This window comes from Balaenoptera physalus (assembly GCF_965194825.1).
Source record: "Balaenoptera physalus genome assembly, chromosome: 9".
NCBI classification, from domain to species: Eukaryota; Metazoa; Chordata; class Mammalia; order Artiodactyla; family Balaenopteridae; genus Balaenoptera; species Balaenoptera physalus.
Window position 1 is genome coordinate 23,823,096 of NC_138888.1, and position 27,215 is coordinate 23,850,310.

General features: G+C 33.0%; 2 long non-coding RNA genes across 2 annotated transcripts in view; both read left to right on the top strand.

Annotated features, from left to right (window-relative positions):
- LOC309667006 overlaps positions 1 to 27,215 on the top strand; it is a 1,642,277-nt gene that overhangs the window by 1,295,018 nt on the left and 320,044 nt on the right. The gene's annotated exons all lie outside the window — the stretch shown is intronic.
- The window catches only part of LOC309666972, an 85,665-nt gene continuing 78,865 nt past the window's right edge, over positions 20,416 to 27,215 (top strand). The window contains exon 1 of the long non-coding RNA XR_014267436.1: positions 20,416 to 25,561. This is a non-coding gene — a long non-coding RNA (uncharacterized lncRNA). The remainder of the gene's footprint in view (positions 25,562 to 27,215) is intronic.

Below are 27,215 nucleotides of genomic sequence, written 5' to 3' on the forward strand. Positions count from 1 at the left end.
TCTTTGTTATATATAAAACAGGTCTTGGTTATAATGCAGATAAAATATGGCATTGCTTAATACTTAAACAGAAAAATAATTCAATTGGAATATTTTGTCTGCAAAAAAATTTCATAGGCAATATTGTGATGAAATGTGTTAGTACAAGAATTAAGCACTGGATGTGTGGGGAGCTTGGGGAGGTGACTGATGAGGCACAACTAACCTTCTCAGGAGTTTCACCGAAGAAGAATATTATCAAAACAATTATAAATGCCTGTGATGAGAAAACTGGCTTAAATGCAGAATATCTACAATCTAGCTTGCCTTATGACTCAGTGGTACGTATACTTTCGTGCATACAACAGTATTCTTGGTAGCTTTTTAAAATTTAAGTACCCTGATTTATTGGATCAAGTATAAAGCCATAGCAAACATTTTTAACAAACACGTCCAGGTGGTTCTGAATGAGGTTCATCCATGAATCATACTTGGAAAAATACTGATCTAACTGTCATAGTATTCAATTGGTTTGAAGATAAAAATTAATTTTCTACCCATTAAACAACACTGTCACTAGTTTTTTTGGTTTGTTTATTTGTTTTGTTTTGTTTTGTTCTATTCAAGGCTTGGTTGCAATAGGTACACAATAAATGTTTTTTAAGAAATCAACATTTTTATCTGGGAGTTATACATTGGGTTTTATGTAAAGTTTTCCTTCAATGAGAGGAGAACTCAAAAATCTTCAGTAAAAGAGCTAGATAGATAATGTAATGGGATAGCTATAGTTACATCTAACAAAAAACATCTGGAGAACTTAATACTTGTCTTTGATTAAATTAGCCCCCGAGTTTCCAAAAAGCATCTTTTAAGACAAGTAATATTTGGAGTAAAATAAGAAAATGGGTAGATCATAGTGGGAACAAAACTGTCATACTAATAAGCAATTTTTTCCATTGTCTATAAACAAGGCTGGATTAATTTAATATGCAATGATGTTATTAAAAAAGTGTGTTTAATACTTTGCATTTTTGAAGAAAGCAGCATTACTCAGATTAACATCAAGATTTATTTGGCTTTTCATATAAGTGACTAACACAGTTTTATTTTGCAATCAAGTGAAATTGCTATAGAACCAGAAAATATTCTCATGTGTGTGTCTTTTTCCTTCCTCAGCATCTAATTATAACCAACTGGATTATTTTAAGTATCATTCAACATTTGAAATGAAAAATCTGCTTTTTAATGGAGAATTTGCATTCATCATAAAGATAAAACAAAAAAAGTCTTTGGCAGAAGTTTTCTCCACAGAGGCAGACTATTTTTGTCCTGTACATCTAGCAAGTTGTAAAAATACAAATTCCAGAAATTATATCTCAAGAATTTAAAAGACAAAAAGAGCATATATGTAGGAACCTGTGTTTAGTTCTTTCTATTATTGTTAGATTATAAAACTTTCAGGGTGACATTATTATAATTCCTTTTAATAGTCAATCATTTGTAAAGGTTTAATTCATAAGGAAGTTTAGAAGACAGTAAACAACAAATATAAGCAATGAAATGAGACCAACATTGTTCTTTATTTTCTTATTTGGGGAAAATAAATATGTGCTTAAAGGAGGTTATAACATATAATAGGTAGATCCTCTGATCATGAAGTGAGGGGAAGAGAATATTTGATTAGTATTTTTAAAGTTGATGTCAATATTACTAACGATATTGTTTCCTAAACACATAAGATACCATGTTGATGATACAATGGAACAGAGAGTTTACGTTGAATTACGTTAGTCAGAACTTGAGAATAGTTTGTTGTTTCAGTAACAGTAACACGTTACACTGTGTGTAAGAAAATGTCGTATCTATAACAAGGTGATAATCTGCAGAAAACACAAATATTGTAAGGAAAAATTGTGAGCAGATACAACTGACAGCAAATTGAATGTAAATGAAAAATTATTGGATAGTTTACTACCCTGATTAAAAATAGAATCAAACCAAGCTTATATGTGATTTTATGTTTTGATTCTAGTTGTATGTCAAATGATGACATCAAAAACACTACTTCCCTAGTAAAATTAGTAATTTCTGCTCCATAATTACAACTCAGAAATTTATATGCAATGTTATTATAAAATATAAAATAAACACAAATAAAGTGACTAATTCATTCTACAGAAATAAAAAATTTTAACCATGCATGCCCTGTTAAACATTTAACTCTGATTCTTCAGAGCTAAAGTAATTTCAATTCTTCCTTCACTATATGTCACATCTCCACCTACAAGAAAAGAAAATAATATGAGAACTCAAATGAAAAACTGTCTTAAATTTGTTAACACCAAGTAGTTCATTGACACATCAGTATAGTCTTGATTGTATTTATTCTCATTCTCCATAGCAGACAGGTGACTATCTTCTAGAGGGACAAAGCAACAATGTTATTCTCTCTATTATTACTATTGTTATTACTCTTAATATTATTATTATTAACTAAACTCCAGACATTTTTTGGATGTCACCAGTTCTGTCATTATTGTCCTTCTTTCTGTTTCATGATCCAATCCAAGGTAACACTAGGATGTTTTAAATTGTGTAAATTTTGAAAATTATGTCTGATCTCTACTACACATTTCTCTCACTTTGCTTAGCCAATTGTTTTTTTCCTGGGTCCAACTATAGTAACTATTTCAAAGTGACATCCTTCCAGTAAATCATCAACTCTTTGATAGAGCTCAGCAAATTGTCAACAATCTATGTTTCCATAGACTCTATTTTCACCTCAGAACCGTGTTTTCTGTATGAACCTTCTCTGTAAATTCCACGTCTCTTTCTTGGAAATGTCCTTTCTATTTTTACAGTTTCAAATTTTACACTTATATTTATCTGCAAATCTGTATCAGCAAACTTCAATCTCAAAACTGAATTCTAGGTGCATGTCACCAACATTTTGTCTGGAAATTTCATATTACACATTCCATCAATAGTTAAGGAAACTATTAATTTTTTTTTTCTTAACATTAATCTCTGATTTCCACTAATGGATCAATTTCTCCAAACTCAGACTTAAAAACTTAAAACACCTCTGATTTTAGCCTTTTATCTCTCATATTCACCAATCTCAAAATTTCATCAAGTATTTCTTAAAACATCTTTCTTTCAGTTCTTTACATTTCTATTGACCCCACTAACTCATGACTTTGCATGTTATTCCCAGATAGAAATAAAACCTAATCTTTCTGCATCAAAGCATTCTTCAACAATTCATCTACAGAGAAGAATACATTTTACAAATCTTATTTTTCCAGGTTATTCCTCTAATCAAAATATTGATGGATTTCCCCTTATTCATGGGACAAAAATCTAAACTTTCAATACTGCCACTTAACTGCCGTCCCCCTTCCAGAGTCTGATTTCAATTTACTGTGCCAGTACTCCCTAGCTGCTTTCGTTATTCTCCTCCAGCTAGCACATTCACATATGGAGCAATCAGATCTATTCCTTCGAGAGATTGTCTTCTGGAATGGAGGGTGGGGGGTGAGAATCTCAGTGAACCTGCTCTCCCCAAAAAGCAATGAAAATACTGACAAAATAGTAAAAGCCAACAATTTCAGAACTCTGGAAATTAACCAAATTTCACAGAATAAATGAATAAATGAAAAGCATCTACTCAAGATATGCTACTGAACCACAGTAAGAACAGCGGGGACTGCAGCACTTTAACTTGGGGCTACTCCCCTCCTTTCTCACTTCCTAAATCAGTGGCATAGTGGGAATGAAAGCCAGCAGATTTATAGCCAACAGAGATGACTAATCTCTTTTGGGGAGCTCTGTTGAAAACCTCATCCCAGAGTACAACCTATAGTTTGACAAAACAAAAAGCTTTAGGAAAACCTCCATTCTCAGAGCTTTGAAGCAATTTGGTTTAACTTGGAGCTTAGCTCTGAAAAACAAAAACAAAAGCATCAACAAAAAAAGCACCTACTCCCAAGAATTACTGAAGACAATGGCATTTTGCTCTAACAACATCACCTAAGACTGTGAGTACAGTTGGGGCAGACACGAGCCTGGGCAAAAATTTAAAAGAAACCACTAAATTGTTTATCTTCTCCATGGTTTTTCCTTTTCTGGGATAGCATATGAATAGAATCATATACTATGCAGCTTTTCAGACTGGCTTCTTTCATTTAGACTTTTTATCACTGGAGAGTGTTCCATGGTATGTCATGTCACAGTTTGTTTTAATTCAACTACTGAAGGTTGTCTTGCATGCTTCCAGTTTGGCAATTATGAATATAGCTGCTATAAACACCCACACATAGGTTTTTGTGTGCACATACATTTTCAGATAATTTGGGTAGATATCTTGGAGAGTAATTGTTATGGTAAGACTATGTTTATCTTTGTAAGAAATGCCTAACTGTTTTCAAAACAGCTGTGCCCATATGGTCACCTTGTATTTTATAAAGGAGGCAAGAATATACAATAGCAAAAAGACAGCCTCTTCAATAAGTGGTGCTGGGAAAACTGGACAGCTAGATGTAAAAGAATGAAATTAGAACATTCCCTAACACCATACACAAAAATAAACTCAAAATGGATTAAAGACCTAACTGTAAGGCCAGACACTATAAAACTCTTAGAGGAAAAAATAGGCAGAATGCTCTATGACATAAATCACAGCAAGATCCTTTTTGACCCACCTCCTAGAGAAATGGAAATGAAAACAAAAACAAATGGGACCTAATGAAACTTCAAAGCTTTTGCACAGCAAAGGAAACCATAAACAAGATGAAAAGACAACCCTCAGAATGGGAGAAAATATTTACAGACGAAGCAACTGACAAAGGATTAATCTCCAAAATTTACAAGCAGCTCATACAGCTCAATATCAAAAAACGAACAACCTAATCCAAAAATGGGCAGAAGACCTAAATAGACATTTCTCCAAAGAAGATATACAGATCACCAACACATGAAAGGATGCTCAACATCACTAATCATTAGAGAAATGCAAATCAAAACTACAATGAGGTATCACCTCACACCGGTCGGAATGGCCATCATCAAAAACTCTACAAACATTAAATGCTGGATTGGGTGTGGAGAAAAGGGAACCCTCTTGCACTGTTGGTGGGAATGTAAATTGATATAGCCACTATGGAGAACAGTATGGAGGTTTCTTAAAAAACTAAAAATAGAACTACCATATGACCCAGCAATCCCACTACTGGGCATATACCCTGAGAAAACCATAATTCAGAAAGAGTCATGTACCACAATGTTCATTGCAGCTCTGATTTACAATAACCAGAACATGGAAGCAATCTAAGTGTCCATCAACAGATGAATAGATAAAGAAGATGTGGCACATATATACAATGAAATATTACTCAGCCATAAAAAGGAACGAAATTGAGTTGTTTGTAGTGAGGTGGATGGACCTAGGAGTCTGTTATACAGAGTGAAGTAAGTCAGAAAGAGAAAAACAAATACTGTATGGTTACACATATATATGGAATTTTAAAAAAGAAAAAATTGTTCTGAAGAACCTAGGGGCAGCACAGGAATAAAGATGCAGATGTAGAGAATGGACTTGAGGACATGGGGAGGGGGAAGGGTAAACTGAGATGAAGTGAGAGATTAGCAGTGACATATATATACTACCAAATGTAAAATCGATAGCTAGTGGGAAGCAGCCACATAGCACAGGGAGATCAGCTCAGTGCTTTGTGACCACCTAGAGAGATGGGATAGGGAGGGTGAGAGGGATACGCAAGAGGGAAGAGATATGGGGATAGATGTATATGTATGGCTGATTCACTTTGTTATAAAGCAGAAACTAAAACACCATTGTAGAGCAATTATATTTCAATAAAGATGTTAAAAAAAACAGCTGTGCCATTTTGTACCCCACCAACAGTGAATGAGAGCTCCTGTCACTACATATCCTTACTAGTAATTGGTTTTGTCGTTTTTTGTTTTTTGTTTTTTAATTTCAGCCATTCTAATAGGTGTGTAATGGTATCTTATTGTTGTTATTTGCACTTCCCTAATGCCAAATGAGGTTTAGAATCTCTTCATGTCTATCAGATCATTTGCCCATTTTTAACTAGGTTGTGTCTTAGACAGAATAAAAACCCCTTCTACTCCCAATATGTGGACATCTAAATCCTTGAATCTTTTAGAATTAATTTGTCAATACCAATAAGCTATTGATTTTGGGAGTACTGAGGTTGTTACCTATAAACTTGCAATAGTTGCTCATTAGTTCCAGGAGGTCTTATGTAGATTCTTTGGTGTTGTCTATATAAATAATCATGTCATTTGTGTAAAAAGACAATTTTATTTTTTCCTTTCTAATCAGTGTACATTTTATTTTTTTTCTTATTGCACAAGCTACAACTTCTAGTATGATACTGAATTGGAGTGGTGAGAGAGGACATCCTTGCTTTGTTCCTGATCTTAAGAGAATAAGTGTCTAATCTCTCACCATTAAGTACAATAACAGCTGTAAGTCTATTGTAAATGTTCATTATTAAGTCGAGGAAGTTCCACTCTATTACTAGTTTGCTGAGAATTTTTATCCTGAATGTCTGTTGGATTTTGTCAAATGCTTTTTGTGAGTCAGTTAAACTGATCATATGATATTTCTTTAGCATGTACATATGGTTTATTAAATTTGATGATTTTTAAAATTTTGAGCCAGACTTGTATAGTTGAATTAAATCTCACTTGGTCATGTAATAAGTCATAGAATAAATGCCATAAATATGAGTCGGTCTGATCATCCCTCTTTCATTTCTGATATTGATCATTTTTGTCTTCTCTCGTTTTTTCTTTATTAACCTGGCTAGATATTTCCTAATTTTATTGATTTTTCCAAATAACCAGCTTTTGTTTTGTTGTTTTGTGTGTTGTTTTCTAATTTGTTGATCTCAGTTCTAATTTTTATTATTCCCTTTCTTCTGCTTGGTGTAGGCTTCATCTGTTTTTTCTCTACATTCCTAAAGTGGAAGCTTAAGTTATTAATTTTAGATCTTTCTTCTTTTCTAATATATGCATTTAATACTATAAATTTCCCTCTAAGCATTGCTTTTGATGCACCCCACAATTTTTGATAGCATGTATTTTCATTTTTGTTTAGATCAAATTATTTTTTATTTCTCTTGGGATTACTTTTTGACCCATCTGCTACTTATAAGTATATTTTTTATTTCCAAATATTAAAAGAAATTTTCAGTTATCTATATGTTATTGATATCTACTTTAATTCCACTGTGATATGAGAATATACTTCATGAGATTTCTTTTTTTTTTTAATTTATTAAGGTGTATTTTATGGCCCAGAATATTGTTTACATTGATGAATGTTTCAAGTGAAGTGGAGAAGAATGTATATTCTGCTCTTGTTGGATGGAGTATTCCATAAATATCAATTAGATAAAGTTGATTGATTTGTGCAGTTCAGTTCATCTACCTCCTCATTGATTTCCTGCCTGCTTGATCTATCAATTACTGACTGAGGGGTGTTGAAGTCTCCAATTATTATTGTAGATTTGTTTATTTCTCCTTGCAGTGCAGTTCTGTCAGTTTTTGCCTCATGTATTTTGATGCTCTGTTGTTAGGTGCATACACATTATGGATTGTTATGTTTTTTAAGGAATAGATTTCTTTATCATCATGTAATGCCCCTCTTAATCAATGAGAATTTTTTTATTCTTGTCTGCTTTTTATGAAATTAATATAATTACTCCAGCTTTCTTTTCATTGATGTTATCCTTACGCCTTCCTTTAATTTTAACCTATCTGTACCTTTCTATTTGCAGTGGATTTTATATAGACAATGTATAACTTGGTCTTGTTCTTCTTAAGATGATCAACTAAATAAAACTATGTTTACAGAATTAAAGTATGGCAACTATGTTTCATCAAATGGAGAATGTCAAAAATTTATTGAAAAATAATAATAATAAAAATAATGATTTTTATTGTGGTAAAATTAAAGTATAAAATAGAGATTCTGGAAGTGAACAGTACAATAACTTAAATGAAAAATATTCTAGAGGTACTTAACAAATTTGAGCTGGCAGAAAAACAAAACTATGAAGTTGAACATAGAACAATGAAGATAATCTAGACTGAGGAACAGAGAGAACAAAGAGAGCAAAGAAAAATTAGCAGAGCTTAATAGATGTGAGGGACAACATCAAGCATGGCAACATATGAATAAAGAACCAGAAGAAGAGAACAGTGGTAAATCAGAAGAAAAAATATTTGAAGAAATAAGGAATGAAATGTTCCCAAATTTAATGACATTTAATCTAAATATACTAGAAGCTCAACAAAATCTAAATAGAATAACCTCAAAGAGACCCCTGCTAATTACATACTTCTTAGTAAATCTAATGAAACTCAAAGATGAAGAGAAAAGTTTAAAGGTATCAAGAGAAAAATGAGTCATCATATACAAGGATCCTGTATAAAATCAGCAACTAATTCATCTGAAATCATGGTGGCCAGGAGGCAGTAGGAAAGGAAAAGAAAGAAAAAGACTTTCAGCCAAGAATTCTATATCTTATAAAATTATCCTTCATGAATAACTGAGAAATTAAGACAACCCCAGCCAAGCAGGGACTGACAAAATGATTATACATATTTTTCATTTTATGTACTGTGTATGATAAAGTTTCTAATATATAATAGAATAATATTCATAAAAAAGAAACAATCTATGGATATTTTCTGTTACATGAATGAACTTCAAAAACATTTTAGTGAAAGAATCCAAAAAACCATATATTTTATGATTCAACTTATACAAATATCAAAAGAAAAACCCCACAAAGCTATAAAGATAGCAAGTACATTAGTAGTCACCCAGATGGAGGCAGGGAAGAGGAAGGATAAACAGCAAGTGTGCACAAACAGAACTTTGTTTTAGGGTGCTAAATTGTTCTAAAATAGATTTATTGTGATGGCTTCACATTTAAACAACAATGTATTTATTAAAATCATTGAATTGTATATTTGAAAAGAATGAATTATATGCTATGCAAAATATGGCTCAAAAAGTCATTTACATAAAACAAAGGGGAGGTAGGAATTGTGCTAGAAACTGCACATATAAAGAAGGATAAGACAGGATCCCCACCTTTATTAGCAAACAATGTAGTAAGTCTAGAGAGAGAGGGAGAGCCAGAAACCACTCCCCCCACCATCAAAAATTGAAAAGAGGAAAAAGATTCCATCAATGGATTCCAATGGATTTTTTTTTGAAAGAAAGTTGAGTATTGAGGTTGCAGATTGTCATGTTTGAGGAACTGGAAGTTCCTCTTATTTATCTTTTATAAAACTGTAGTATGATGTGGGCGGTCATGAGAAGTGAAAATCATCTGACAAGTTTGAAACAGAAAGACATCTTTTGTGTAGTGTGTAGAATCTATTATAACAGAAAAATACTGAAAACTTGCAGTAACGCATATAAGAAATGACAGTTGATTGAACTAAGATAATGGCAGGGACAACCTTAAACAGAAGTAGAAAATAAATAATATTTAAAAGATATACTTGCTACAATTTAGCATAAAGTGACTTGATAATTATCTAAGAGTAAATTTAAGATATTTTATCATGTTCAAATGTCTAAAGCAAGATGATTCTGGAAAAAACCTATATTTGCAATAGTGCTTAATTTTTAGATTATGACTCAAGGATAAAAGTTTATGTAAAAAGTGTAAATATGCTGTTATACTGTACTTTGCAGTTGAGACTATCATATCTTCTTCTAAATTACAACAGTGGTTGATATTGATTAAGAGTAGTGGGTATAAACCCACAGAAAATCTTCCACAGAAAAACTTCTACTCATCAACACTTAAATATAAGCTACATTAAGTTAGAGATTTTTGTCTATTTTGTTTAATTCTGTATCTCCAAAGCTGAGAACAATGCCTATATATTGTAGGTAAGATATATATTTTTGTTGAATAAATGGATATGCATAAGGAGTCAAGGGAAAAACCTCTTAAGCAGGAAATCACTGAAGGTATCAATGTTGAAGGAATTGTTTGAAGTGAGATATCACAAATTGAAAATACATTCATGAAGAATTTGTAATAGAGTTAACCAGAAGGGGTCAGTACCATTCTACCTTGGACCCAAACATGATGAACTAAACCTGTACAACTAGAAATATAAAATCCCTTCAAGAAGAAACAAAGAGGAATTTAAGTATCTAATCAGATGAAATATCCTCATATCACTCACAGAAACTCAGTGACTCCTATAACTGTAATACTAATGAAGGCAAATAATTTAGTAAGACTTGTGAAATAATACATATGTCCTATGTGTAATGCACTTGAGTAGCAATCCTGTCATTGCCTGAAGGCAACCAACTCATTTGGAATTGCTGGAGAGGGTGTGTGAAGATTTTCTGCCAATGTTTATCAACAGGTTTTATCATCACAATTCTCATGATGATTTGTTGAGACTTCCTATGGCTAATTAACTATTGTAAATTCTCTCTACCATTATCTGACATAATCCAGCAACATCTATAACGTTGTTTTACAGATGAGGAAACTGAGAATTCAGAGACATTATGCAGAATAATATAAGTTTCAGGATAGCAGTGATTCTTGTCTGTTTCATTCAGTGCTATATTCCCAATGCTCAACTGAGGTGCCTGTTATAGGCTGAATTGTGCCCCACCCACTTCCACATTTACACATTGAAGCCCTAACCCCCAGTACATCGGAATGTGACTGTATTTGGAGATAGGGCCTTTAAAAAAGGTGATGGGATAAAAATGAGGTCATTAGTGTGGCCCCTAGTCCAATTTGACTAGTGTCTTTTTAAGAAGAGGAAATTTGGACACACAGAGAGACACCATTGGTGCTCCTGAATAGAGGAAGATATGAGAATGCCTGCATACAGAGGAAAGATCATATGAGGACACAGCAGGAGGTGACTATCTACAAGCTAAAGAGAGAATCCTCAGAAGAAATCAACCCTGATGACACCTTGCTCTTGGACTTCTAGCTTCCAGAATGGTGAGAAATAAATTTCTCTTGTTTAAGCCACCTAGTATGTGGTACTTTGTTACAGCAGCCCTAACAAAATAATATAGTGCCCAAAAATATCTGTTGTATAAATTAAATATTTTCTCAAATTCATAAAATCTAGCATGTCTATAATCAGTCTGCAGATTCTAAACTGTTATACTTACCACTAGAATCTTCTGGCTTGTAGGAGCTAATCTTTTATGTTATTGCAGAAGCCAGATTCTTTAAGGGAATTCTAAATTAGGCACCTTCAAACTCAAATTTCCTTTGCCATAGGGATTTTTCTACAATTTATAAAAGGTTCATATTGTTTGTAGTGTAGATGTTTGAAACTACCTTTTCATGTTGCTAAGAACTTTATCATAGACCCAATTGCAAGACATATGTTCAAGCAAATATAGCATTTAATCTTCAGGATTCCCAAGAACAAAAGAATGTTCCCTCAAACCAAGAAATCAGCAGGCAAAATGTAGATAAAATTAAACTAAATGCTGATCCACAGATCCATAGAAACTTAAAGATAAATTATGTATTTATATATTACATATATATATATATTTCTATACAGCATGAACACAATTACAAGGTTGGGACACTTTCTTAACCACAAAAATAGATGTATTTTAAAATTTTCAAGGCAGTAAAGTGTTAGAGTCATTCTAATTTCTTTTACTGAATTTATCTCTCAAAGAGGAAAAGATTTGGTGGACCAGATCTTAAACCTGACTCTACAGAGATGTTGTGGTTTAATAGTAGATCAACTCCATCTGAGCACAGAATTACCTGTAATCAGTGGGAGCATAGAGTGTGATTGAATCACTCAACTAAAGAATGCCAGGACGAAAATAAATTTATAGGAGCAGAGACAGGTGTAGTAGAGCAAGCTACACAGTAGGTCTCAAAGGCAGAAACAATCAAAATAAATGAAATAAAATACACAGTAGTATTGCCTGAATTTATTCCTGAAGTAGCAGATTTTATTTTTTTTCTCCATGAAGAATTAAAGCTCAACTTATATATTCTTTAGGAGAAGGCTGCAGGATATGGTCAATATTTATTCCCAGTTGTGAATGCAATCACACTTTTGATTCTGCATTCAGTTCACCTCATGGATTTCCTACAGGGAAAGCATTTAATAATAATTGTGTAGGTCTTTGCAAACATAAATAGCTTCTTAAATGTGACCACTGGATAGTACTTAAGTTAGATAACAAGTAACTCTTCCTAAAAATTGTATTCTATTGCTTTAGGGGATTATAATGCAATATATTCAGGAAGTTTATGACCAATAAAATGTGTCACTGATCAAAGACTGTGTGTGTGTGTGTGTGTGTGTGTGTGTGTGTGTCTCCTTCTTAGCCTCTGTTAGCAGCTTACCTGTTCTGATGAACTGGAGCAGCCTTGTGACTTCTATAAATAGCTTGCCAAAACCTCAGATTCTATTATTAGCAATTAGATAGATAACAGCTAATCAGTATTCACTATTCTAATTGCACTGCATCTGGTTTCTTCAAAGCCCCCTGCAATTTTGTCTTTTAAGAGTGTAAAACGGGAAGCACAAAATCTACACTCTTATTTTGTACAATTTTGTCAAAATTATGATTTAATAGCAATAGAATCTTCAACAGCTAGGTAATTTCCCCCTATTTTTATCCCAAAGTCACATCAAGTGAACCTGAGTCCATGATGAATGTCTACATTAAAGATATCATTGCTAATGGTATTCCATATCATTTGTCTTTGGTTCCGTGGGACCAAATTACAATCACCACATGACTGTAGCTTATCTTGTGATTAATGATGGTTTTACTAAGTCACTGACAGTGAAGCTTCTGGGAGGAAAGTGGTAATATGGTTTGAAATTTTAAATTGCACATTTAAAAAATCATTACCTGATTTCAAAGAGATGGTTAATTTGTACATGATAGGGGGTAAAAACTAGTTCTTTTAGCTGCTAGAGAAAATAATTTCTCAAGACAATTATTCCAATTTTTAAAGGTCATAAGTGAGATGCTATAAATAACAAGATGTACCCAAAGGAGACTCAAACATCTCTCAGAAGAGATGCTGAGGTTTATTTTTTTCAGATGAATAAAATTTTAATTCACAAAAAGTGCAAAGACTCAGATTCACACCAATAGCAAATAAGATTGGGTAATATGTTAAAGAGTATTCTATATGATATATTGTAGGTGCAGAAAATTGCTCTGCACCATTTCCTTGAGAGTCATTGGTGCACATCTAAGTCATTAGTGAAGGAATATTATCAGAATTCATTGGACTTTCGATGTTTTCTTCTAAATTACTTCAGCCTCGAAGATAATATGAACTTACATTATTACTACGGGACTAATTGGCATTAGTTCACTATAAGCAAAGAGATTTCTAAATTCATTTTACTTCAGGAAATAGATGGCCAATATCAGAGAAATTTGTTTTGATTGCAACTTTATCTCTCTTTCTACATGAAATTTTAAACGTTTTTTGCAATAGTAGCCTCAATTAAGTTCCATGATAATAGACAATTTGCAACTCAAATGCCCATAAAATAACCTTAAAACTCTGAAGATAAGTCATAAATGGCTTTGTCCTCTTATAGTTTGGTATAAATAGAACAGAAGAATCAACCTCCATTTCTAGTCCTTCTATGAGTCAATTGACCGTATCTTCTCTGATTGAAATGGTCAAAATATGTCCATCTCTCAAAAGCCCATAATCATCCAAGTGAGTGCAACACTAACAATGCCAGCTTAGATTGTTATTTTATTTCTGTGCTTTTCATGCCATGTTAGCTACAGAAAAATACTTTTCTCTAGTAGTGTGTTGATTCTTTACATGTTCTTGGGCTGAAATATTTCATCTAATGTTTGATATGATATTGTCTGAAAGAATAAAAGCACCCAAGAATTGAAATTTTCTTGACATTATTGTTCTATACTTAAAAAGAGTATATGACGGTGGCATCTGTTTTTAGTGAGACTCATCAAAATTTTGGGTGCCACATTGTTAAATCTGGGCAAGTGATCAATCCTACTTGTGCTCACTCTGCTGTTTAGAAGACTAATTATTGTAGCAATTTTAGATGATTTTAATGTTCTAAGAGCACTTAATGAAGACTGTTAAACATTTATTAGAAGCATATTTGCCTCTATGAACCTCTAAAACAAGAACAGTACTGCATGCTAACCATTTATTTCTTAGTGATGTTGTTGGTGGTGCTTATAAAGCTATTTAATATTCTTGATTAATATAATCATTTAATGTGTTATTTCAGATAAAAAAGAAGATGGAATTAACGATGTAGTCTGCATGAGTGATGACAATCAACTCTTATGCTATAGTTTTTTTTTTCAAAAGGCCAAGTAAAAGAGACATTTGAGGCTATTACCCAAAAGAGTAAAGGTAATAAAAAAAGAAAAGAAAAGAAAATTTATTTATTAAAGAACAGTCACTGGCATGATTGCATGATGAGCTCTGTGGACCCACTTCCCAGTGGAATAAGTGAAAACAAAACAAAACACAACCATTAAAATCTCTGGAAATGGTGCTAAAGGCTATAGCCAGTAAAGAAGTATTTATTTTTAAAAATCTACTGAAGTTCCATAATAGCAGTGAGAGGCTATAGTATTTGAACAAAGACTGCTCCCTCCTTCCCCTTTCCCAGCTCAACCAGATGGAAACTCTACGAGAGATTAGTAGCAGCCAATAACTCAAGACTGCCTCTACTCTCACCTCCCAGTTGGAGGTCTACTTTCCCTGGAGGGTCAGGATGTCAGTCTTTCTCATGCTGCCCTACAAATAACTGAGTCTAATTTCTAGGGAAGAGGTGGGGGGAGGGCTCCATTTTTTTGCCTAGCACCCACTGCTGTAGAGGAAAAAGAAAATCATAGAAGAGATAGCTCTTGGTCTCTTCCAAAAATAACAAACTACTTTTGCAATAAGGTGTGGAGAAATTGAAGCCTAAATACGCTATCAAAAAGAGTAGAGGATGTGGTGAAAGGAAATTGGAAAGAGACTCATAAATTCATTAAAGATATAGGCTAAATTTGGCTGGCTCATTTGCCAGAGAGAACCTGGGAAAGAGAAACAGCTTGGAGGAGACTTCCTGGAGTCAGAACAAATCTCAAATACTGACCTCTGTAACCATTCTTTCAAAGGAACCTGAATTTGATTGGAAGAGTCTGTAAAACAATCTGTGACCCAGATCACTGTTGAAAATGATAAAGCAGTCAGCTCACAATTAATGGATCTCAACAGTGGAGGATCTCAGTGGATCTCAACAGCAATTAATGGATCTCAACGCTGTTCAAAGAGAGAGACAGTTAAAGAAAGCCCTGCAAAAACAATCGTTATTCCCAAATTGACTCAGGGTGCCCCTTAGTTGCAACATCAAAGGCTTAATAAAGATGGAATGAAATAGACTTAACTAAAATAATCCAGCCGGACCCTAAATCAATAAACAAGCAAATAAAAATAATAAGCCTGGAGCAAGGGGGCAATACCAGAGTTGCTACAATATAGTATCTAAAATATCCAGTTTCCAACAACATTTCTGGGACATCCAAAGAAATAAGAAAGTGTGACTCATACACCAGAAAAAAAATCAACATGCAACAGAAACTGTTTGTGAGAGTATCCCAATTTAGCATTTAACAGAAAAAAAAAAAGACTTCAAAGTAGACATTATAAACATATTCAAAGAAATATAGGAAAACATGATTAAATAAGAAAAGTATTCTGACAATAACAAGATAGAAATTATTTATTAAAAAAGAACCAAATGTAAATTCTACAATTGAAGAGTGCAATAACTGAGATGAAAAATGCACCAGAAGGGCTCAAAAGTAGATCTGTGGGCTTGAATTAGTGAACTTGAAAATAGATCAATAGGAATCATACAAGCTGAAGAAGAGGAGAAAAAAGAAAAAGAAACAAAATTTCAGAGAAATGTGAATACCACTAAGCATACCAGCATATGAGTAATGGGAATATCAGAGGTAGAGGAGCAAGAAAGAAACAGAAAAAAATAAAGAAATGTTGGCTGAAAACGTCCAAACTTTGTTGTAGAACAACACTCTACAAATCCAGGAAGCTCAATAGACTCCAAGAAAGATAAATGCAAGGAGATATACAAACAGACACATCATAATTAAAATATCAAAAGCCAAAGACAAGGCAGTAAAATCTTGAAAACAGTAAAAGAAAAATGACTCATCACTTACAAGGGAACCTCAATAAAATTAACTGACTCCTCATCAGAAAGAATGAAGGCTAGAAAGCAGTGGGTTAACATATTCAAAGTGCTCAAAGAAAAACAACAACAAAAATCAAGATTTGTTACTAGCTGAAAAGAAATACCAAAGGAAATTCTTCAGGCTGGAAGCATTACAGGTGTTACAGATAGCACCAGTAGTAGTAATTAAGTAATTATAAAAGACAGTATAAGTGCACATTTTCCCCCTTTCTTAATTGATATAAAAAAGCAATTGAATAAAACAATGTGTATATAATGTTTTGTTGAGCCTGTATCATGTAGAAATGGAATATATTTGCCAATAACAGTGCAAAAATGGTGGTTGGGAGCAAATATTGAGCTAAGAAAATGACTCCATGTGGTAACTTGAATCCACAGAACAAATGAAGAGAAACAGAAATGGTAAATCAAAAGGTTAATATAACAAAAGCTACATATAAAAAAGAACATTGATGGTCTTCCTCAAAAATTTTTGCTGATTATACATAATCATTGAATATATAATAAAACTGCTTAATTCTTGGCTTCATTTACAGTATAGATATTGCTTTGGTAACAATGTGGCTTAAATTAGCCCAAATTAGTGAAACTTTAAAACATTATTTATTCTCTTAAATACCAATTTATTCAAATATTATTTTATATATTAACTAAACAGATTTCTATTGTTATATTAGAATAACCACTCTAAGGTTTAAAAAAACCCTTTAAATTGCATTTGTGAAGATCCACAAACTAAGCAAGCCCTTACAACAAATGATTTTTACTTACAAAATATATAACATATAGACTAAGTATAGTGTGTGATTAGTTCACCTGTGCAAACCCTATGGCTCTTAGATGATTGACTCTAATTTGAAGCAATACCTTTCAGATATATGCCATATGCATTCACTGATCTTAACATTAAATTAATAATGGCAAGAATTCATCTTGCACATATGCAAAGTTCACGTCGTAATTGAGACAAGAGTGAGAAAGCCTGGGTGTTATCATAGAGTCATCTAGCTCATTTTTCTGCTCCTAAGCAGACCTATTAAACCATCTCAAAATATGCAAAAGTGTAATATTTTAAACCACAACCAGGTTAAGAAAACTCCTTGAGAAACTTTTCCAAATATGTAACCATTATTAACATTAGAAACAAGTTTAACATGACCTAAATAAATCTATCATTAATGTATTTTTGGTTCATGTAGAAAAGGTTTCTTGATATTAAGATGTATCTATTCATTACTTTTAAAAGCAATTTTTCAAAGAAAAATTTTCAAAAAAAATGTTACAGATTGGAAGGGCAGGATCTCTAGGTGTTGCTTTAATTGTAGATATTATAATTACTGATATATTTCTGTAGCCTGTCTCTCTGAAGTTCAAAGCAGAAAAAAAATTGAAGGTAGAACACAATCCCGAGAAAGATTATACATCTTTCAATGTATCTTCCTAAATCACCTGAATTGTAATTAGAAGTTGAACTAGATCTTAAATATGGAGTATCTTATACATTTTGTAAGTATTTGACATGTATTTGATGAAGAGGAAGGTATCTCACTTCCACATTTTGAAAGCAATCAAGTAAAGGAGAAAATGAAGACTAATGGTGATTGAGTTAGAATTCATGCCGACCACCGTTTTCATAGGGAGTATGCACTGTGCCAGCTTTACATTGAAATGCCAAAATGTAACTCTAGTTCAATCAGAAGATTTCATTGTTCCAGACATTTTTCTTCCTTCACCTAAAAGCCATTTTTGAGAGCTGTCACTCACGAGAGTAAAAGGAAGCTTGTGTTACAAGAGAGAATCAATATGAGGTCACCCCTAAAGGAGGAACAGTTCAGATCTCTTCTCTCTGTATTCCCTTTCAACCTGCTCCTTTCTGTTTTTCCTCTCATTCTGACTTTGATATATCTTTCTATAACCTACTTGCTTTTCCTAAATGCTCAACTGAATAAACTGTATAAGGGGAGTGTGATATATTATGAAATCAAAAGGACACTCAAGCCAGTGCCTTCTGTCTGACAGGCTTTGCTTTTAAACCTTTCGAAGGAGACACTACTTGACAGTTGCCAGTGCCTTGAAAGAGGACTTTTCACAAGACAGAGTTGCCTACCACATTGTAACCATCTTTACTGCGTTATTTATGTTATTTATTTGTTTTAAAAAATCAAGTTCTTATCACACTCAAATCAGAGATTATGGATATTCACACATCTTCTCTAAAGCACAACATAGATGGATATCAAACTATATAGTGAGTAATAGATGCCAGACATGTAACTGTACATACTGTATAATTCCATTTATATGAAATTGAAGAAAGAGGAAACTAACCTATTTGACAGAAAGCTTATCAGCAATTTTTTGGACTGGGTGTGAAGTAGAATTAACTGTAAAAAGGCACAAGGGTACATTTTGGGTGATGCCAATATTATATATGTTAATGGTGGAAATTGCATAGGGTCTAATTATTTGTCAGTATTCATTGAACTACAGTTAAGATTTTTTTGTAGGTAAATTATACTTCAATAAGTTGCTTAAAAATAAATAAATTAGGAAACTCTCTTTTCCTATGCTAAGAAAAAACAACTGTATATAACAAGGAAATGAAATGATTTGTTTCTTGAAAGCCTGGGAGACTCACTGGGAAAAACATGGGCTTAGGCAACCACATTGGGGTAGTTGCTTTTCGCATTATTCAATTTTCTCTGATAGATTTATTTCCTCCTTTACAAATATTTTGTAAATTTTTATTCTTTAGACAGTCATCTATTTCCTTATAACTTCTTTTTTTTTATTTTACAAATTAACAAAAAAGTGTCCTATTCTTTTAAAAGTCTTTTTCTCACCTATGAATATATTGCTCTTCTCATTTGTTTGTAAATGCCACAAGTGGAATTGTTGAAGGGTATAGTATATGCTTCTTTAATCTCATAGGAAAAAGTCCAAATGTTTTTTGAATAGTCACACCATTTTACACTTTTTGCCAGCAACTTTTGAGAGTTTCAGTTGTTTCACATCCTTGCTAAGTCTTTCTAACTTTATTTAGTCTAATAGGTATGTGGTATGCCTCATTTTGTTTTTACTTTATATATCTCCATTACATATGCATATTGGCCATTCATTTATCTTATTTTGTAAGCTGTTCATTATTTTGTCTATTTTTAAAATAAATGTTTTGTTTGCTGTCTTAGTATTGAGTTCTAAATGTTCTTTATATATATTTCAATACATTTGTTATGTATATATATATTTGTTTTTAGTTTATTTGGGAATATGTTAGCCTGTAAAGGTCAGGTGCCTTCTTTCAGCATATAGAAATCCATTTCTCCTATAACCATTCGTTGAAAAGACTATCCTTTCTCCAGTGATTTATTTCAGCACCTGTTTTGAAAAATCAACTGACTATTATACTTGGGTATATTTCTGAATTTTCCACTCTGTCTCGTTGATCTGTTTATCTATCCTCATGCAAATGCCACTGTATCGATTACTGAAACTTTATAGTAAATCTTGAAATCATGTGTTGAAATTTCTCTAACTTTTTACATCTTTTTCAAAATTGTATCAAAGTCCTTGTCCGCTAATCCTATTGTCTCTCACATTTCGAAGATTTCTCTTCTCCCATTTATTGGTCACATTTTCCTGCTTCTTTTACATGTCTAGTTAATTTTTGGTTGGATACTGAACCTACTGATTCTTACATTGTTTAGTATCTGGATTCAGTTCTCAACTTAATGAATGTTGTTATTTCGGTAGACAGTTAAGTTACTTAAGAATTAGCTTGGTCTTTTTGAAGTATGTTTTTAAGTTTTTTTTTAAATTTTTTATTTATTTATTTTTATATTTCTGGCTATGTTGGGTCTTCATTTCTGTGCGAGGGCTTTCTCCAGTTGTGGCAAGTGGGGGCCACTCTTCATTGCGGTGCGCGGGCCTCTCACTATCGTGGCCTCTCTTGTTGCGGAGCACAGGCTCCAGACGCGCAGGCTCAGTAATTGTGGCTCACGGGCCCAGTTGCTCCGCGGCATGTGGGATCTTCCCAGACCAGGGCTCGAACCCGTGTCTCCTGCATTGGCAGGCAGACTCTCAACCACTGCGCCACCAGGGAAGCCCTGTTTTTAAGTTTTGTTATGATGAGCCTAGAATTGCCATGACTGTGAGACTATAACCCTGGAAAGTTTTTCCTTGTGGGTCCTTTACTGGAAGCCCTGGATGTTCAACAAGCTCTCTCCACTTTGGCTGCTGGTATCTCAACTATATCTCAGCGGTGTATTGACTCTAGCAAGTGCTCAGCTTATGCATCTCTAGTAGTTTCTTGCCCAGCCTGGTGTATCCTTTGGTATTTGGCAAAAGTAGCCAAATGGAGCTTGGGTATTTGACAAAAGTTAAAGAAAATCATATGCATATTTCTACAGCTTTTTCTCTGTATAGATTCTTAATCTTTTAGACACTAGCCCACAAATTCCATCTGTCACAACATTTTTAAACTCTGATCTTTGCCTCCTCAACTCAGTGAGATGACCATGCTTTGGTTGAGTTTACCCTTCAGGTCTTAAGGTCCAGAAAGTTCCTCCAGGCAGAATGTCAGCCTTTTTCTTCCTCTCAGGAATTACAATCCTTCACTCTTTATGATTCAATGTGTGGAAATTTTTGCTTATTTGTTGGTTTTGTTTGTTTTGTACTTGTCTACAGTGGGAGGACAAATATGGTACCTGTTACCTCATCATGGTCAGAAGGAGAAATCTCTCCAATTTATTTTCAAGGCTTGCAGGATACTGCCAAAGCCTAAAAACAGAGCACAAAAATAAAGCAGAGCTCAGTTTTATTTAAAAATTGGAGTGCAATGATCTTAAATAAATTAGTGTCAAATTGATCCCAGCAATATGCTAAAAAATACTGCCCTAGACCAGATAACATTCGTTTAAGGGATTCTATAATGATTGAATGTTATAAAATCTTAGCATCACATCCATAGGTTAAAGAAGAAAATCCTTTTAGTTATCAGAGTAAGTCCCAATAAATCTTCAGCATGCAGTTATTAAAAATTAAAACTCTTAATATAATAAAGCATATCCATTTCAAATCAAAATTTAGTATCATAAAATAGTGAAGTAAATGTGAAATAATTTTCAATAAATCTATAAAGAATAGAAAAATGTCTGATGTCATCACTAATATTTAATGTTTACCTAGCACTATTTTGAGCACTTTGGTAAATACAAGCCACAGAAACTCTTAGAAAATACTACAGGTTTTTTGGGTTTTTTTTTTTTTTTTGCAAATTCATTCATATGACAGTGATAATGTAAATGAAAGCTAGTAATGTCTAATATTTAAAATTCAAGGTAGTTCTAGGAACTAATAATTTTGGATTTTCCACTAAGCGGCATTTCATAAATACCATAGAAATATTTTCCTATGTATTTGCCAGTTTATGAGTCTGTTCTTTCCTTTTGCCTATTAACTATTTGCCATCTCCCATTCAAGAACAAGAGGGTAAGAATGTTATTTTTTATTGTCAGAACTATAAGCAAGATAAAATTTCTGAAAGCCAAAAGGGAGGTTGCACTTAATTATGGGAATTGCATGTCAACCCTTAAGAAAGAACTATATAGTTTTCCAACAGTGATGGTACCAGTAGAGTTGGTCAATTTTTCCTTACATTAGAATGATGGGCAAGGAAGTCCCCATGATTAACATGTAGTACAAAGCTTCAGGCAATTCAATAAGGCAAGAAAAAGAAACAAGTTTTATTACTATAAATAATAACCATTGTCTTTAGGTTCTTTCTTCAAAGAAAATTGCAAAAGAAAGATGAGACAATGGAAGGAAAGGAGGAAGGAAAGAAGGAAAGAAAGAAAGAGAAAAAAAAGAAGACTGTGAGTTATGAGTTTGTGAGGCAATCTGCTTAAAAGAACCAACAAAACAAAACAAAAACAGTGTACAAGTCTTAAATAATATTGAAAGCATGAAAAATGTATAAGCCTAGTAGAAAACAGGCACTACATATATAATGGAAAAGATAATATTTTACTAAGAGCGATGAATGTAAAAATAGTATGAAGTATATAGTATTTGCAAAAGTTGTCTTGATTAAAGTTTTCAATTCTTTCAAAATTAATATATATTTTAAAGTTTTGAATGAAAATGCTAACGGGAAATTTTTTTGTAAGTTCTTAAGAAAGAACAATCTGGAATGATTACAAAGAATAGAATGGAAAAAAACATTTTGAAATAAATTATTAATTAGATACAACTTTCCTTAGTAGATAACACAAGGTATTTTTAAAATACAGCAAATAAAACATCGCTGGTGCTAGAATAGACAAAACTGTAAACAGAACAAAAGAGAAAAGATGATGTACTCAGTGTAATATATTAGAACAGATGGGAAATTATTTTTTAAATGAGGTCACTGCTACATGCTATATATCAAAATAAATTTCAGATAAATAATTTAAGGTAAAAAGCTAAATCATAAACCTACTAGAATGAAATTATGGAGTATGTTTGTATAATCTTATTATCGTAACAATAAAGGTGCACCATTAGAAAACATAGCACTAGTTTTGACAATGTGAAACTCTAAAATGTTTATATGCCAGAAAACACCATTAACTGTTTTAAAATGAAAATGAAAAAATAGGAAGTACATTTGTAACATATGCTGCAATTTAATTTTCATGCATAAGCAGTATTGCCAATCAATAAGAATTCAAACATTCAAATGAAAAATGTTCACGTGAGAGAGTGGCATCGACATATATACACTACCAGATGTAAAATAGATAGCTAGTGGGAAGCAGCCGCATAGCACAGGGAGATCAGCTCGGTGCTTTGTGACCACCTAGAGGGGTGGGATAGGGAGGGTGGGAGGGAGACACAAGAGGGAGGAGATATGGGGATATATGTATATGTATAGCTGATTCACTTTGTTATACAGCAGAAACTAACACACCATTGTAAAGCAATTATACTCCAATAAAGATGTTAGAAAAAAAAAATGGTCAAGAGACACACATTAGCAAATCATAAGTTAAAATGTATTTGGGTAATAATCATAGGAAAATTTTCAATGTTATCAGTCATCAAAAAATTCAGAAAGCATAATGATTCAGTGTCTGGGATTCAAAGATGAACAGTCATAAGTTTGAGTTCCAGGTTTGACATTTACTAGATATGTGACCCACTGAATTACTTTATCTCTTTGAACATCAGCTTCCTCAAATGTTTTTATGAGGAGTAAATGTTGTAACTCATTGTGGAACTCAATAAACTTCTTTATACACTACATGTTTTTACTTAATATTTATCTTGCATTAATATATTCAATTATATATTATTTTTGGAAACAGTGAGGTATCTTTACCTATCAAACTGGCAAATATTTTATTGTAATGATAATGCATCATGTTATTATATAAATATCCAGGTGGAGTGGGTATGGGAATTCAGTATTCTCATATATTGAGAAGGATTTTCATTTCTAGACATTTGCCTTAAGAAATAATAAATTATGTCCACAAAAGTTTTTAGCTATAAGAAAATAAAAAGTATTACTATTTTGTTTACAGTGTTAGTTGCTAAATCTGACTCCGTTATGTACTAAGAGTGTGATGTTGGAAAAGTTAGTATACCTTCCTATGTCACAAGTTCTTGATTTTCAGAGAAGGAGAGAACGATAATGCTTATTGTATAGAGATACTTTAGTCATTAAAATCACCATCAGAGATTTGTGAGGATTTGTAATCTGTTTTTATGTTGACCAATGATGAACAAAAGCAAATAAGGTAACATATTTCCTGAGTAAAAACAGCAATACAAGTTTAAAAATATATTCTCTAATCCTACGTATTTTATTTGTTATATTCTGAGGCAAATTTCATAATCTCTCTGAGCTTCAGATTCCTCAGCTGTGAAATGTGGTTGAACTAACTGATTTATGGAGTTGGGAGACTGAAGATGATGTAGATAAAAGGCCTAGTTCATAATAGGTGCAAAAGAGAGACTAGCTTTTGCTTTACACATTATCTACCTTAAGAAATAGAAACTTTAATAATACTCAAATCTCAATATTTAATTGTCTTTAAAAGTAAGGACAATGCCTAACTTGTAAGATTTTTGGCTTTTAATTTATTGTAAGCTGCATACATGAACTCAATATGTAATGAAGTTACAGTTTGGAAAAGAAACATTTCTTTCAAATTACAAAATATTAGTATAGAGGATCTCAGGAGTACCGATTGTTGATTTTCATGAATTTTCCTTTTCTGCTTGACTTTCCTTTTCATGGACAGCTGCCTATGTTATGAAAGATTGCTGTTTGTGTTTAGTATAGATTTGTTCTTGTTAATATTTTATTAGTTGCTATTTTTAGTTTTAATAAAAGACTACTTCTAACTCTTATCTTTTTAGGCTTGAAAGTTGAAATGCTTAGGAAATCTATTGGTTGTGCACATTTAAAAACCCTTTGTAAAATAAAGTGTTGGGGCTCAAGCTTCCAAGTGGCCACCAGCCTGGTGCACAGCATGTTGGCAGGATCCTACACACCTGTTTGGCTTGCTTGCATTCTCTCCCTCTATTTTTCTCTCTCTTGCCCTTGATGGCTACCCCAACTGAATGGTGACATTTACTTTTTAAATTTTATTAAACAGAAAATAAACCCTACCTTAACACTAGCTCCTTCTATAATTTTGAAATGTGAGTTAAAGAGAACTAACTTTTGCACGATAGCTCCAAACACATTTTACTAAGACAAAATGCACTTAAAAATTCTATATGATAAATTATATTTGAGATGGCTCAATTTCTAAATTGTGAAATAGTCATATATATACGTTCCACTGGTAGTAATAACCTACAAATTACATAGCATTGACTAGGTGTCAGCAACTTGGTTAACCTTTTCTTGGTTAAGTGACATGTTCTTCATTTTCCTTAGTTGTTCAACTTCTGATAACACGAATGGGTGTTACTAATGATTTTCGTACAACTGTTTCCCAAAGAGATTCCCTTTTGGAACTTAATTTCAATGATAAGAGTAAGAGAGTGACCATTTAAAAAATAACAGAGGAAGTATTTTAAAATAGAAACTCAGGTTTTATTTTGTTAATTTTTTTTTTTTTTTTTTTTTTTTAAACAGGGAAGCAGGGTGGTTTGCTTCGTCACCTTTCAGCATCTCTTACTATAGAGGATGGCAATATCCCAAGACCTGGTGCTGAAGGTAGCAGCAGCTGGAACTCGTCTGCATCCTGGACTCACAAAGGTACCTAGAGTGGCTGAGTTCAATAACCATTTACAAAGTTATGTTGTATTTATATTATTTTATTTTTCTCAAAAAATATCCCAGGCCTCATATTTACGCAGGGTAATACAGAATGCTAAAGAGTTAAGGAAATGAAATAAGAGGCAATTAAGTTATGTTTGTTAGAGAGAACACTGAAAGGCAGTCTATTTTAGCTCTACAACTGGCATTTTCTATCCTGCAAAGTAGAATATGATTAGTTACTACCAAATTTAGTGGGTGTTGCAAGCATTGCTAAAATTACATTTAAAAAAAATCCTTTGATCTCTTGAAAGCAGTGATCTGTATAAAAATAAGGTGATTTGGGTATTATATATGCAAAATTCATCACTGCAACAAAAAAAGACAATTAGCTTATTTCAATATTTTGGCTTGCAGTGAAGTGAATTTGTTCTGGGTAAAAGAGAACATGATCAACTGTAATATTTGCAGTTTTAATAGCTTATATAAGTCTGTTTAATTATTAATAGTATGATTGACTCCTGAGGACAGAGTTTACTGCTCTTGAACTGGGTAAGCAAATAAAAACTCTTATAATGCGTTTACATTTATCAGCAATATATTTATGCCCAGAATGGTGGTTGATTACTGTTGGGTCTCAACCTCCTGGGAAGCTTCCCAGGTGTAATCTGAAACCAGCCCCCCATACTTGGAGGACAGGGAGAGACCACCGAAAGAGACAGACCACTCTAGGTTGGTAGTGGCAGGTTTAATAAGCAAGGGAACTTACTTATGAGGCTTGTCTTGGGTGGCTGCAAGACAGCAGATTTCCATACCTGCCCTTCAAAATCTTAACGTTTATATAGAAACTTAACTGCGCTCAGTCACATATATCATTCAGATGCTCTCAACAGCTCATAATTATCTCAAGGCTGTATCCTTGGGGCAGCTTCTGAGAGTGGGGAAAGCAAGTGGAAAGAACATTCCAAGGACAGGAATGAGGGTGAGAAGCCTCCAATTGCCAGGGCCCAGTTTTAGGGTCAAACCAGGGGTCATGTCTTCTTGATGACCTCTCCCAACAATTACACAACAGCAAACCTTATTTCAAAGTTTATTGTATTGATTCATTTTCTTTGGACTATGGTTTTTGCTGTATGAAAAAACAAGAGCAGAGATTATGATTATCTGTTTAATTTTGCCAGGGCATGTAGGCCAATAAAATAACTCAGTCCAAGATTAAGCAGATATTGGCGTGAGTTATAAAGTTTGATTTCACTACTTGATCAAATTAATTTGGAAATTGCTAAGCCCCCTTCCTTTTTATAGCTATCATTATATGTTTATGTCTCTACGTTTTTTCCTAGAACATGGGTAGTTTAAGGGAGAGGGAAATACATTGACTATGTCAGTGTGCAAATTTGAAAAATGTCTTTAAATCAAGTTGTTTACTTGAAGTAATGTTTCTTTGGAGCAATGGAGAGAAAAAAGATCCTATTTTATATCAGTGGATTGGATTGATTACTCACTAATAAATTTTAGTTTCATATAATCTGGGAAAATGTCCTTCACCTCTGACTTTACATATGCCTGTGAATTTGCATATGCCATGAAGTTTACTGAGAGATAGTTTCCATAAGTCAGTGAAGTCAAGAAAGACATACAAGTGGGGAAGGGT